This window comes from Notamacropus eugenii, chromosome 2 (assembly GCF_028372415.1).
Source record: "Notamacropus eugenii isolate mMacEug1 chromosome 2, mMacEug1.pri_v2, whole genome shotgun sequence".
In the NCBI taxonomy this organism is placed as follows: domain Eukaryota; kingdom Metazoa; phylum Chordata; class Mammalia; order Diprotodontia; family Macropodidae; genus Notamacropus; species Notamacropus eugenii.
The window spans coordinates 144,131,532-144,145,422 of record NC_092873.1 but is presented as its reverse complement, the minus strand read 5'-3'; the positions used below and the strand labels follow the sequence as shown (position 1 = coordinate 144,145,422).

The 13,891-nt window shown below is 35.8% G+C and overlaps 1 long non-coding RNA gene across 1 annotated transcript in view; it reads left to right on the top strand.

Moving 5' to 3' along the window:
* Positions 1-13,891, top strand: part of LOC140526423 (uncharacterized) — a 180,491-nt gene that overhangs the window by 134,344 nt on the left and 32,256 nt on the right. The window contains exon 2 of the long non-coding RNA XR_011974366.1: positions 4,617-4,649. This is a non-coding gene — a long non-coding RNA (uncharacterized lncRNA). The remainder of the gene's footprint in view (positions 1-4,616; positions 4,650-13,891) is intronic.

The window sequence follows — 13,891 nt, the reverse complement described above, 5'->3', positions numbered from 1 at the left end:
CCATGGTCCTCTTTGAGAATGAAGGACAAACACAACACAACAAGTCCACTAATGTTGAGAGAATAAGCAGAATTCTAGTTGTCCCTTCAAATTAGAATGTAATCTCCTTCAGAAGAAGTACTGTCTCCCTTTCTGAATTTGTATTCTCAGCTCCATGGATTAGAGCATTGGTGTCAAACTCAAATAGAAAAGGATGGCTAAGGTCTACATAAGTGTCCCTGAAGACTGTGCATTGACTTAGAAAACCATGTTACCATGAATTTTTTATTATATTTTTATTCATTATATTTTTAATTTATTACTAATATTTTATTATAGTTATATGTTTATATTTCCCAGTTATATATGTACATGTACTCACATGTAAAATATTTTATATATGTACATCTACATTATATGTGTATGAACATGTGTGTATATATACATATATACCTATACATATATACATGCACTACATACACATGTGTGGACATACATACTCTCTATGTACATATATACATATATATACACACATATGTATATATATCAACTATATTTTGGCCTGGTTCTGACTGTACTCTGGAGAGTTGAGTGCTGCAATGTAGTGGTCAATAGGCCACATATGTGACACCTTGGGTGTATGGTCAGAACTTGAAAATACTTCTTTTTAATTAATTCATTTATTAAACAATGACAAATGTTGGTAAGGTTATTTTTATATGTGTGTGTACACATATAAAACTAAGTCAAAATCCTATCCTACTTCTGGCCTGTGAATGGAAAGGTTTATGCAGAGTTGGGAAGGGAGGGAAAGGAGTTACTCCATCCTTCCTCCTCCTCACCCTTAGGAATGTGATATGTGCCATGCACAACGACTGTGGTGTAGATTTCTATCCTGCATGTAGCCCATGAAAAATATTCTAGGGGAATGGCAGAACCAAGCCAAATAAATTCCATTCAACCAACATCTACTAAGGGTCTGTAGTTGGCAAGTAGATATGCTGTTTGCTGAAGAACATAAAAATAGAAATAAGATATGGCCCCCAACTTTAAAAAAAAGTCTAATATGATGGAATATGGTAGGGAAAAAAGGTCAGAGAAAAGCCATGCCCTATAAATTGTAGGATTTGTTCTCTACTCTACCCCCTCATCATTGTCTCCCACTGTCTTTCCCTCAAATCTTGCTCTTTGGGGGCAGTTTGGAAGATAGGTCTTGCAAGTAGTAAAGGTCTGCCTTGGGGTAGGAGACCTGCTGCCTCGTTATAAAGGTGGAAATGAGACCACTAAAATGATTTTTATGAACCTGTCCCTTTTTATAATATAATGCTGATGGGGCTGATGCATGCTACTCTGGAATGCTGACATATTATTTCTCTTTCAGCACCTAGAAGTTGGTTACTTTCTAAAGATTTATGAAGAGCTGTTTTCAGCAGGGGGAATTTTCTGGGATTCTTTTTAGTCTTTTGAAAATTTTAAGATGATGAAGATATAATGGAATGACCAGAGTTTTGGGAGTCTCTAAAAGAAAAGCAATATTTTAAAAAGGATTTAAAAGAGGTAGGTTTTTTTTTTTATTGAATGGAAAATGACTCTGGATTTTTATAGGAGTCTGCTTATTGGAATTTTTTTTGCATGTTCCTCAAGGAATTTTTCTTTTGAAAAGAAGAGTCAATGTCCGTGTTGTGCTATAGGCAGCCAGAGTTCACAGAATGACAGTTAACCTATGGAAACATTCATCAAGGGGTGTTTCCACTGTAAAGTATATTTGAGTATGTCCTGAATGTCTAATGTAATAAAACTGGAGCAATTCAGAGACTATCCAGGGATTATGTGAACAGGAGAAAAATGTTTTGGTCTTGGTTTTACTTTTTGTTTTATTTTTCTGAAAAAGTAGACAAGGAAAGCATAGAAAGTCAAACTGAGACCATCCAATCCTCAAATCTTAAATAGGAAGAGCATCTCCTTTTCTTCTTCTTCTTCCCTCTTACTAACTTGGGAAAATTAGCATCTCCCTCCTCCTGGAGCAAAAGGCTAAATGCCTGTATGAGTCAACACTTGATCATGTTCTGTGTGTGTATAATATATATGTATATATGTATGTATACACATATATAGTTCATATATATGTATATATATATACATATATATATATATATATTTCAGTTGTACTAGACATAAGCCAACTTCCATGGAAAAAGTCTAACCCCACACAGCTCTTTCCTCTCTCTGCTATGTAAATCGGGACTCCTGAGACTATATGAATATGTTGGGGTCATGAAGTTTATTTCCATTTTATTTCAAAATAACTAAACAAAAAAACCCAACAGAATAAGATGGAACTTTTCTCCCATCCTTTTCTCTTTGTCTCTCCCTTCTCCCACCCATTCACATGGTTTTCTAGAAAGGACAAGTGTTGACTTGAAATTATAACTTCAAATTAAGCTTTGAAAGTGTGTCAATCATTACGGAAATGATGACCTGCTTTAAATGTTATATCTTTATTAAACATCTGCTTCAGGGTCTCTATAGGAAAACACTTTTTCCTTTATAAAAAAATATGTAAAGAATATACATGTATAACCTATATAAAATTGCTTGTCTTCTCAATGCGGGGAGGAGGGGAGAAAAGGGAGAATTTGGAACTCAAAAGTTTTTTTAGTTAATTTATTTTAAATTTAAATACTAAAAATAAAATATGCAATAAGAAAATAAAAAGAAACATATTATAAACTAAAATACAAAAGAAAAAAAGCATTGCCATGTGCACAGCAGAATGTAACAGGATTCAAAATATACTTCAATATATTTCCATTTCAAAAAAGTCTATATAATGAATATTTCAAATTATGTTCAGGGCTGTTCATCTTTTCTTTGCTTCCTTGTAAGTTTTCTTTTGTTCTCTCCCGTGCACTTTTTATTTTGTTCTTTTTCCCCCATCCTTCCCCTTTTCGCCCAAGAAAGCTACAATTGAGCACAAATACATGGATAGACATACACACACATATATACATACATAAACATGTATGCACACATACATACACACAAAGATATACATAGATACACTTACATACATATACTTGCCAAAATACTCATAAATAGATATTGGCCTTCATGTACATCTATGTAAAACTGTACTATACTTATTTGTCCTCTTTCTCTGAGGGTGAATAACCTTTTCCTTCATAATTCCAAGTCTTTCTGTGTTTTCCAAAGTCTACCACTTCCTCATTTCCTACATCATGACAATATCCCATCCTTATAGTATCTAGTTATTTTAAATAGTCTAAAACAATATTGGCTAATATGGCTGACATATAGTGTAGTGTCCCTATTTTTCTCTTTTGGTTATCTCTATTTTAGCTTTCACTATGTCTGAGATCTTGATTAATATCCTTGCTTTTTCTTCCTAATAAATTCTACTCCTGATCCTTATTTTATGTTTCTGTGTATCTCTTATTTCCTATCCCTCCTGACTCCTCTATTTTACTTCTACCTGCTACCTTGCCCTCCTATTACTTAACCTATCCCTCCTCCAAAGATCCTTTCCTTATCCTCCCATTCCCATTAATTCAAACAGCCTTCTATACACCTCCAATATCATATTCGCTCACCCTTATTTCTTTTTAAATGTAAGACTTTTATTCCCTTCTAAATGTACATATTGTTCTCTCTTTTCCCCAGATCCAATGTGAGTAGGGTTCCCTCTAAAAATCCCTCCCTTATCCTCTCCTCCCTCTAACCTTTTATTTCTTTCTGAATTTAGAAGATTTTTATGCTGTTCTAGACATATATGTATTGTTCCGTCTTTAACCCATTCCCAATGAGAGTAGTGTTCTAGAACTACTAGCCTTCCTCCTCCATCTAATTCCTGTGTCAGTTCTTCTTGCCTTGAAACTCTAAGTTTTAAAAACAAATGTTAAAAATTGTTTTTACATGTAACTGGGGGGAAAACAAAATGCGAAATAAATTTTTTAAAAGGAAGAAAATATGTAATTAAATTAGTTGTGATCAAAAATATGCTTATTTATGAATAAATTTAACAAATTACTTATGGAGAAAAAAAAAACAAAAAAAAAGATTTTCAAGGAGGTAAATGAAAACCAAACCACAGAAGACAATTGGCTTAAAGATGCCAATGTCTGGAGCTAGCATTTAAAGAAGAAAAAAAAGAACGTGAACTAGAGGAATTTCAGTCTGGTAAAGTCCTCTATTTGCATAAATTTGTTGCTTGTTGTTTAACCAGAGAGAGGGATCATGTCAGCAACAATTCATGGTAAATTAAGAAGAAAATATTGTTGATTGACCTGGGAAGTCTCACATGGTGACAGGGCACTGAGAGAAATTGTGGTGGGGAAAGTCTAAATTACTGGGCTTCATTCAGATTGGTCTGTTGGAGTCAGAACAATCCAGCCTGCTCTGTAGCATTAACATTGTCCCTGTCTGGGTGATGCCCATGACTGTGAGCATCTGTAAAGAAAAATCAAGGCCAAAGGGAAAAGGCGAAAGAAGAGAAGTATTTAGAGCAAATGTCTATAATATAAGTTTAGCTGGGTTGCAAACATTCCTCGAATAGTGGCAACAGGAGGTGGGGGTTTTCCATGAAAAGTTCACTCTTTTTTGGATTTCTGTTTTTCTAGGAGACTGACAAAGCCCCAGATGCTGCTGGAACTGTGAGTATGTGGCCCTCGGCATCTTTTCAGACTGCTGGACTAAAACAGATAGAATTATATGGTGTTTGACAGGGGCAGGATTTGGCTGGACTTTTTGTCATGCCCTAATTCTTTTAAGTTTTTAAAATTTATTTTCGTGATGTGCACATTATAAAATTTGTTTGAGCTTCTCCTGAGACCTCATGGTGAAAGACAGTTTTTTTAAAGTTATGTCACATGTAGTCATCTCAGAATTTTCCATCTGTGGATTATATGCTTTATACTTAATCAGTGTAAATTGCCCAAATTCTGTTTCAGGTTGCCTCACTAACTGCCTATAGTCTCTTCCAATTTCTATGTTGTGCAGATGGTGTTGGAGTTATCCTTCTAGCAAACTTCCAGGGAATTTTCTCTACTACATCTGGTGCCTTATTTTGACTCTACGTTTTTGAAGGTCATGCTAGCATTGAGAAGAGTGCTGAACTTGAGCCATAGCAATCTGACTTTTAACCTTGTTTCAGATATTTACTAGCTGTGTGACTCTGGGCAAGTCACTTGGCCTGTCTCAACCTCAGTATCCTCATCTGCTAAGTAAGGAGGTTGGATACCACGTTAGGCACTGAGGATAGAAATATAAAAAGAGAGAGCCCCGGCTTCTAGGAGCTTATATCCTAATAGATAGACACAATACATAAAAGGGAATGGAATTTTGGTGAGTAGATTGTTGTTGGGGGTTAGAGGTAAGGGTGGCAGGGCAGATGTCAAGAAGTGCAAAATGGACAGCTGAATGAGATGCGAAACATATATGACTCAGATAGATATAATGGAATAGTTGACCTTATGCTTACCCACACACCAGTCAGGACAAGTCAGTCCCAAGATAGGAACCTAAAGTCTACTATGTTAACTGCCCCAGGGAGGAAAAAGGAGGCAAGGCATGGTTTCTTTATATATTTAAGACCTGAGTTCAAATCTAATCTCAGGCGCTTACTAGATGTGTGTCCTTGGGCAAGACACTTAACCTTGTTTGCCTCAGTTTCCTCATTTATAAAATGAGCTGGAGGAGGAAATGGCAAAGCGTTCCAGTAGCTTTGCAAAGATCTCAAACGTAATCATGAAGAGTTGGGCACAACCAAAAAATGACTAAACAAAATAACAATAATTTAAATTTAATTGATTAAATATTTATAATGCTATGTGCAAATTTTAAAGTGTTATATAAATGATAGTTGCATAAATGACAACCTCTACGTGGAGTCAAGTCCATAACCGAGTCAGGATTCAAGGTGGGAAGCTAAGGATTCAGCCATGGGGAACTTTGAAGGTGATAGGGAAAAATATTGAAGTCAAAATCCTGACCGACTCATCTTTGAGAGGGGTGGATGGGATCATGAACCTTGCCTAGGACCATGTCAAAACTATTCTTTGGAAGTGGAATACATAATCAAAGGTTGCCAGATTCTCAACAAAGCCAGATGCTACACATAGGATTGATGGAGAGAAATGTACTTTAGGTGGAAAGAAATCTATACTTTCTGGTTTCCATAGAAGCTTTGGTCTGATGGAATGTGAACTATTTCTAAACACAAACATAAATTACTTCAGGACATAATACTTTACATTTGTATATTGTGTAATGATTTGAAGATATATTCTATGCATTATCTCGTTTAACTTTCATAATAGCTAACAATATGAGGTAAGCATCCTCTTGTTAACCGAGTTCTCCTGTCTTTAAGTCTAGACCTCTATGAATGTTGTTACTCATTCTGAGCCCTTAATCACCTAACTGTCCTAAATCTTCTCACCCATCATATAGCTCTTCAAGCCTCTGCAATTTCTCCTTCTTCACTTTCTCCTTAAAGTGTCTCTGAACCACTTTTAAGAGGGTCAAGTAACCTTATCTGGACTCTGATGCTTCAGTCTCATTCACTCATCGGTCTTTGCTCTGAATAAATGAATTTATACTCAGGTTTCTTAAAGGAGGTAGCATCTTATGCCTTTTAAGCATCTTGAAACCAAACCAAAATATAGGTCAAAACAAAAACAATCAAACAAAAAACCAAGTTCCATCTCATTATACACACTATCTTTTCTATTCATATGTTCTTTTAAAATACCTTTACTTCCCCATATATTTCTCCCAACTTCTCCCAGAAATCCATAATGTATAACAATTTTTTAACAGATGAAAAAATTCCATTCACCAATACCATCCAAATTTTACTTTCTATACACTGTTCCATATTTATGATTCTTCATGTCTGCAAAGAAGTGAAGGACATGGCTTTTCATATTGCTTTGGTGGTGTCAAGCCTGGTCCTTATAATTTCAGAACATTCGGTTTTGATTATTTTGTCATTTTCATGTCATTCACATTATGATAGTCATGGTAGGTAATCTTTTCTTGGTTCCACTTATTTCCCTTTGCATCAGTTCATAAAAGTCTTCTCATGATTTTTAGTATTTTTCATATTCATTGTTTCTTATGTGGTGCAGAAATATTTCATTGCATTCCTGTACCACCATGTGTTTAGCCATTGCCCAAGCAGTTAAGTGGAACAGTGGATAGAGTGCCAGGCCTGGAGTCAAGAAGGCTCATCTCTCTAAGTTCCAATCTGGCCTCAGGCACTGACTAGATGAGTGACCCTAGACAAGTTACTTAACCCTGTTTGCCTCAGTTCCTCATCTGTAAAATAAGCTGAAGAAGGAAATGGCAAACTGCTTCAGTATCTTTGCTAAGAAAACCACATATGGGGTCATGAAAAGTCAGGTATGACTGAAAAATTACTGAAGAGAAAATCAATGGTATGTCCCACTTTCAATGTCCAAAATGTCTTAGTAAAGAAGTTAACGAACTTGACCAAACTATCCCAGCGTTGCCTTTTAGTCAGACCAGTTAGTAATGGTCTTTGACTACAGCAACATGATTATCAGAGCTGTTCTCATATAAATAAGATGTGCATCAGTCAAGCTAAAAGTAACAACTACATTCTTTGGAAATTGTGTTTAGTGGCAGACATAAAAGAGTATAGAAGATGAACTCTAAAAAAGGACATGGAATGTTTCTCACAGAAAGGCATTAAATATAAGGTAGAGAATTTGCTAAAGAGAATTGTAAAGAATTGAAGTGCTAGGTCACTGGCTAATTACCTATCTAGATAGTTAACTGATGTTTTAACTTTTCTTTTTATAATTCTGTAACAGAATTACTAGAAATGTGTGGAGATGAGGCTAACTTTTTTTAGATCAAAAGTTGTTCTGGATTATCCAATGTCATAAGTTTGGGGATTAAGACAATATAATTACCCACTGTTGCACTAGTTGAAGTTTTCTAGCTTTTTAAGGAAATTAAAAATTGAATACTTTGATTAACCTCTGATTTCAAGAACTCCCTTAGAAAGCCTGCTCTCCTTATGATTAACCTGTCACACACCATTCAAACTATTGTTTAAAAACTCTTACTAGTCTGAAAGTCTGGACAGCTCACATTGTGACCATGAGTTCTATTCATGATTAACATTATTCATCTGGACTCTCCCAGGGGCATACTGTGTGAGCCAGGATGGGAACAGAGGTGTATGCTGTACGCTGAATGAAGGTGCATACCTAATATGCCACATTCTGACTCTCAGAAAAGTCAGGCTTTCTGCCCAAATTCCAAAGTACAGAAGGAAAATATAGTGCCAAATGCATCCTTGGAATCCCAGCTCATGTTTCCCTGCAAAAAAAAAAAAAAAAATCTTGATAGTGCCTTGCACATTTTAGGGTCCCAGGAATTATTTGAGTGAATGACCATTTCAACCCATAAAAAATCTCTAACTATTTAAGTCCTATAGAATTTCTTATATAAGTTCCTTGAGAGTAAAAGTTATTTTAATCATCATATCCTCAGCCTGTAGGACAATGCTAAGCATATGGCATGCACACAATGAATATTTAGTTAATAAATAATGCTTAATTATTATTTAGACCACAATTTGACTTTTATGATATAATGTTTTAATTTATTATTTAACTTCTCATGTGTTTGTACTTTTTCTGACCAATTAGATTTCAAGCTTCTTGAGGGCAGAAACTGTTTCGTTTTTGTCTTTGTATCCCTAATGCCTGGCACATAGTTGTTCAGACTTTGTTTTGAAAGAAGGCCAATAACATCACATGTGATGTATTGACTCCTGCACGAATTGGATTTAAGTGGGGAAGAGTTACACAAAGTTCTCAGCCACATTTTCACTTCCAGAGTCATTGAAATTCAGTGGCAGGACAAAAGTCAAGACAACTATCAGTGGCCCAGAATACAGTGTCTTCGATTTCAGACCAAGCTGTAAGAGTTCCATAACGCATGCTTCAGGCCCCTTCCTGGCCATTGGAACAATTTGTCCTCATTAATCTATTCTATAGGAGAAGAGGGGAAGGAGGGGAGGGAAGGAGAGGGAAATCTTCACATGCTTGGTATAGACATCCCTCAACTCATCAATGGGTTTAAAATCTCTTGGATTATCCTCAACTTTGTTTAGCCCATCTGTTGAGAGGATTTCACTGGGGTGTGACTGCTGCACATACAACAGGTTCTTGGAACCATAGGTAAGAGTTGAGTAAAAGGTGGATACCAAGGGTTGATGATGAGGTATCTGGGGTATTCAGAGAGGACTGCCATTTCCTATGTGAGGTCTTGCCAAGTCCTTTCAGGGTTGCTCATCTAGCACATAGTATGCACTTAATAAATTTTATTTTGATTATTTGGTTCTGATCTGAACTAGTGATTTGGATATCTTATTAGTTGACTTCTCATGCTTTGGCTTATATTCCCTATTAGATATTTGAAAACAAGGACTATGTCTTATTTTTATTTATTTTTATTTTTTTATCCTTATTTTTCTCTATGTGTAGTGCTTTGCACATGGTAGAATCATAGAAAATAGCGTGAAAGGAGCTTACAAGTTCAGTCTAATCCCTAGTTAGCATTGTTCTTATTACTTCACTCTTGGTGGGTTTTGGGTTTTGTTGGGTTGGGTTGGGTTTTGTTTGCTTTTAAAGTGATTAGTTCACCTGAAGAATAGTGTTGATATGTTATTGACTGCTAGCACATTAATGAGATACCTAATTCCCTTCAACTGCGTGCTTCTTCCCATATGTGTATTTTAATAGAGGTTTTCTGGAGATGAAGGCCCTAACTTGTTGACCAAACAAATGGAGTAATGATAGGATTTCAAGTAGTTTGGATAGGGACAGTAAGGCCTTAGCTACTCACATGTTCAGTAGGCCAGTAGGCTTTAAACCTTCATTAGTTAATACTGAAGAGGAAAGGAGGAAAACAAGATTGCAGAAAAGTTTGCCCTTCCTTTTAATTTGCTTAGCTGATTTATCCCTAGGAATGACTGGATAGATTTTATTCCCCTCTCTCGTATTTTATATCCATTCTTTCCCATAAGAAAGCTAGCCTGAAAAGGCACCAAAATAATTACACACACATACACACACACACACACACACACACACACACAGACAAAACAAAAACAAACTCTCCTGTAATCAGAAAAATAGGTAAGTTTATATGGAGGTTTGCAAGACAACTGGTATTTGAGAACACATGAATTAGGGGAGTTCCTCCATGCTTATATACACAGCATCTTCATAACTACTTTAAACACTGGGAGAGTAGGACAGGATACTTCTATTTCCTTGGTATGTGTTGTGCTCTATCCCCTGACTGGACACTTAGCTAAGCATAGGCTCTGGCATGCATAGAGGCAGGTACCCTAATAACATAATGAGACAACAAGGAGGACAGAAGAAAGCATTAAATCAGATTCAGATTTCTTTTTTTTTTCTGCAGCTGTTTACTTGCTCAATAGGTAAAATAAATCATTATTTTTATTGTTGTTAGTTGCAGTAGGAGTAATATTTTAACGATAGCACTGAAATATTATTGGCAATCACTTTCAAGAGAATGCTGGAAATTGATCAGGGGTATATTTGAGAGATCTCTATCTCCTCTCATCCTTCTACAATACCCCAACTTATGCTACTTGAGTTCAATGTCACTTGAATTTTGTGCTTTGAAAAATGTAGATGAAAAGTGCTTTTCATTGTGTATAGTCCTCTCACTCCATTTTTTCAATGGCAACCCCTCTTTAGATTTATAATAAAATGAAAACATGACTCGCAAACCCTTTTTGAGTCAGCTGCAGCTGTATTTTCTACAGATAACATGTTGTCCTAAATGAAACCAGCCCCCAAAAAAGAGAAACAGAGGCTATGACATTTAGCATAGAATGCCACGCTCTCTTGAGCAACAAACAGAGACGCTATTCTCTTGAGCTCTCCATCCAGAAATGGTGACCTTCTCTATTCAGGAATCTCTTTAGGCTGATCTTTTTGGTTTGCGGGGTTTCTTCCCAGACATTTGTTCCTTTGAATTTGCATTGTTTTTGTCATTTACAAAATGTTCTGTTCTTTTCTTGTTTCCAGTGGGAAATAGCAATGTTGGCACTTTGGGCACATTTGGTGCCCATCAGCATCCACAGCTTTCAAGGATGGATGGCACAGAAATTCTCACACCATCACTGCCATCCTGATGATGGCATACACCGTACTGGTTTATGAAATATATATCTAATTCTAACTGTGAATCCCTTGGGAATTCTCTTATAGGATCTTGATGCAGATGACTTAAAGCTAGGAGCTCATGTCCAAAGTAGTTGTCAGTTGTTTATGACCCCATTTGGGATTTTCTTGGCAAACGTAATGGAATGGTTTGCCTTTTCTTTTCCAGCTAATTTTACAAATGAGGAAACTGAGACAGAGTTAAATGATTTGGCCAGGGTCACGCAGCTAGTAAGTGTTTGAGCCTGGATTGAACTCAAGTCTTCTTGACTGGTACTTCATCCATTGTGCCATCTAGATAGTGTCTAAGGTTACACAGGTCATAAATGTCAGATCCAGGATTTAAACCCAGTTCTTGTGACTTATCCAAAAAGCAAAAGAAAAGGAATATGAACTCAAGTCTTCCAACTCCAAATTTTTTACTGTTTCTACTAATAGGTTTCCATCTGAAGCCACTGACAAAGCTGTAATGAATGCAGAAGTTATCTGAGTGACATATAGTCTATGTTGCTATAATATTTGTTAACTGACAGTACTCTTGTTATTCATAGAGCTGCTATTTGCAACATATCTGATTTATGCTATGATAATATTTCAGTGTTTACAGTATCCTATAGTGAATGGAGCATTAGACTTGGAGTCAGGAAGACCTGATGCAGATGTTTACTATAAGGGACTCTGGACAAGTCATTTAACTTTCCTCAACTGTAAAAGTGGCAGCTAGATGGTTCAGTGGGGAGAATACTTGGCCTAGAGTCCAGAGGACCCAAGTTAAAATCCAGCCTCAGATATTTATTAGCTGTGTGACCCTGGCCAAGTCACTTAATCCTGCTTCCCGCAGTTTCCACATCTGTAAAATGATCTAGAGATTTTCTTCTTAACTTCAGGGTCAGCACTCTATCCACTGCACCACCAAGATGCTAAATAATAGTCTAAGCATTTAAGAGCATGGATTAGAATGGGAAGGAAGATTAAAGATCATCTTGCCAAATGTCTTATTTTATAGGCAAAATATTGAGGTCCAGTTACAGAGATAGTATAAGCATTATAACCACTGCAAAAGAAAACTGTGATAAAATCGTGTTTTCATACACATTTTGAAAATAACTTATTGAAAGGAAGAATTAGAGGGCATAAGTAGGTAAGATAAGGTAGATGCAGTTTCTCTACTCTTAAATCAATAGTGCATTGAGAAATTGGAATTGAGAGAAGAAAAATTTGAAAGATTTTTTCAGGTACTATGATAGGAGAGCATAAAAGACCAATACTGAAAAAAGAATTTCCAAGTGAATTCCTTTGAAATTTGTATCTTTGACATCTAAAATAACCTTTCAAGTTAGTAGCTCCATATTATATTTCTGTGGTTTTTCTGATGTTTTTTAGAAGAAGAAAACAGAGTCCCAAACTTGTTTCAGCTGCAACTAATACTGCAAATAAGCAGTATTCATTCCAAAAATCAATGCCTGCAACGCTAAGTGTCTTTAAAAAAGTTTTTTTTTCTCTTTCGGTAGTTATTGAAACACAAAATCAAACTGTTTCAGCCAACTATTTAAGTGTTCTGAGAAGAAACAAATAGAAAGATCATTTACTTTTTCATTAAGTAAAAAATCTTTTGAGCGAAAGGATGAGTTTAATTTTATCAGTACAATGGGTCACAAGAAAGCACTGTAAGGTGAATTTTTAAAAAGTCCAGTAATATCTTATGGAATGTTGAAAATAATTTTGTTTAGTTGATATTGATTATATACCCTTTCAGATATCCTCAAAGAAAGTATTATATGTCACTGTGAATTCATAGGTATAAGAAATGTTCAAATGTGGTCTTGTTTTCTGCCGTTATCATAAAAAATTTCAGGGGAACAGAAATGATTTGTGTAGCACATTCATTATCTGACCCAATCAACAGTCACATCCAATTCCATCAATTAGTTATGGATTTTTAAGTAATAAAAAGAATTATAGATGGAAAAGTATAATCTGGGTTAAAGATATTATATATATATATGCACATATGACACATAAATACATAACCTGAGCTAAAAATATAAATTTTCTGTGAACTGGGCTACAAACATGGATTTTGTGTGGAAAGACAGGCCAGCAGAGAATGGTAGATTTGAGGCAGTATGTCTTAGAGAGAATAATGCATTTGGAGTCCTATGACATGGGCAGCTAGGTGGTACAGTGGACAGAAAATCAAATATGGAGTAAGAAGAACTTGATTACAAAACTTACTAGCTGTGTGACGCTGGGCAAGTCACCTAACCCTGTTTGCCTCAATTTCCTCATCTGTAAAATAAGCTGGAGAAGGAAATGGCAAACCATTCAAATATCTTTGCCAAGAAAACTCCAGATGGAGTCACAAAGAATCAGATGTGACTAAAAATGACTGAAATCCCAAGAAGAATAGATTCAGATTCAGGTTTAGCCATTGAATAATCTGTGTGACCTGGGGAAAATCATTTAATCTCTCTGGGCCTCAATTTACACATCTAATAAAATGAAGCAATTGCACTGACTGCCAAGGTGTCTTGTAGATCTAAATTGAGTATCAAGCTGTGCTTGCAAAACTTGTAAAACTGTCTCCATCACTACTGAGTGTAAACAGCTGAGTTATCCAGAACTAATAAAAATGAATCTATGAATGATTTTGA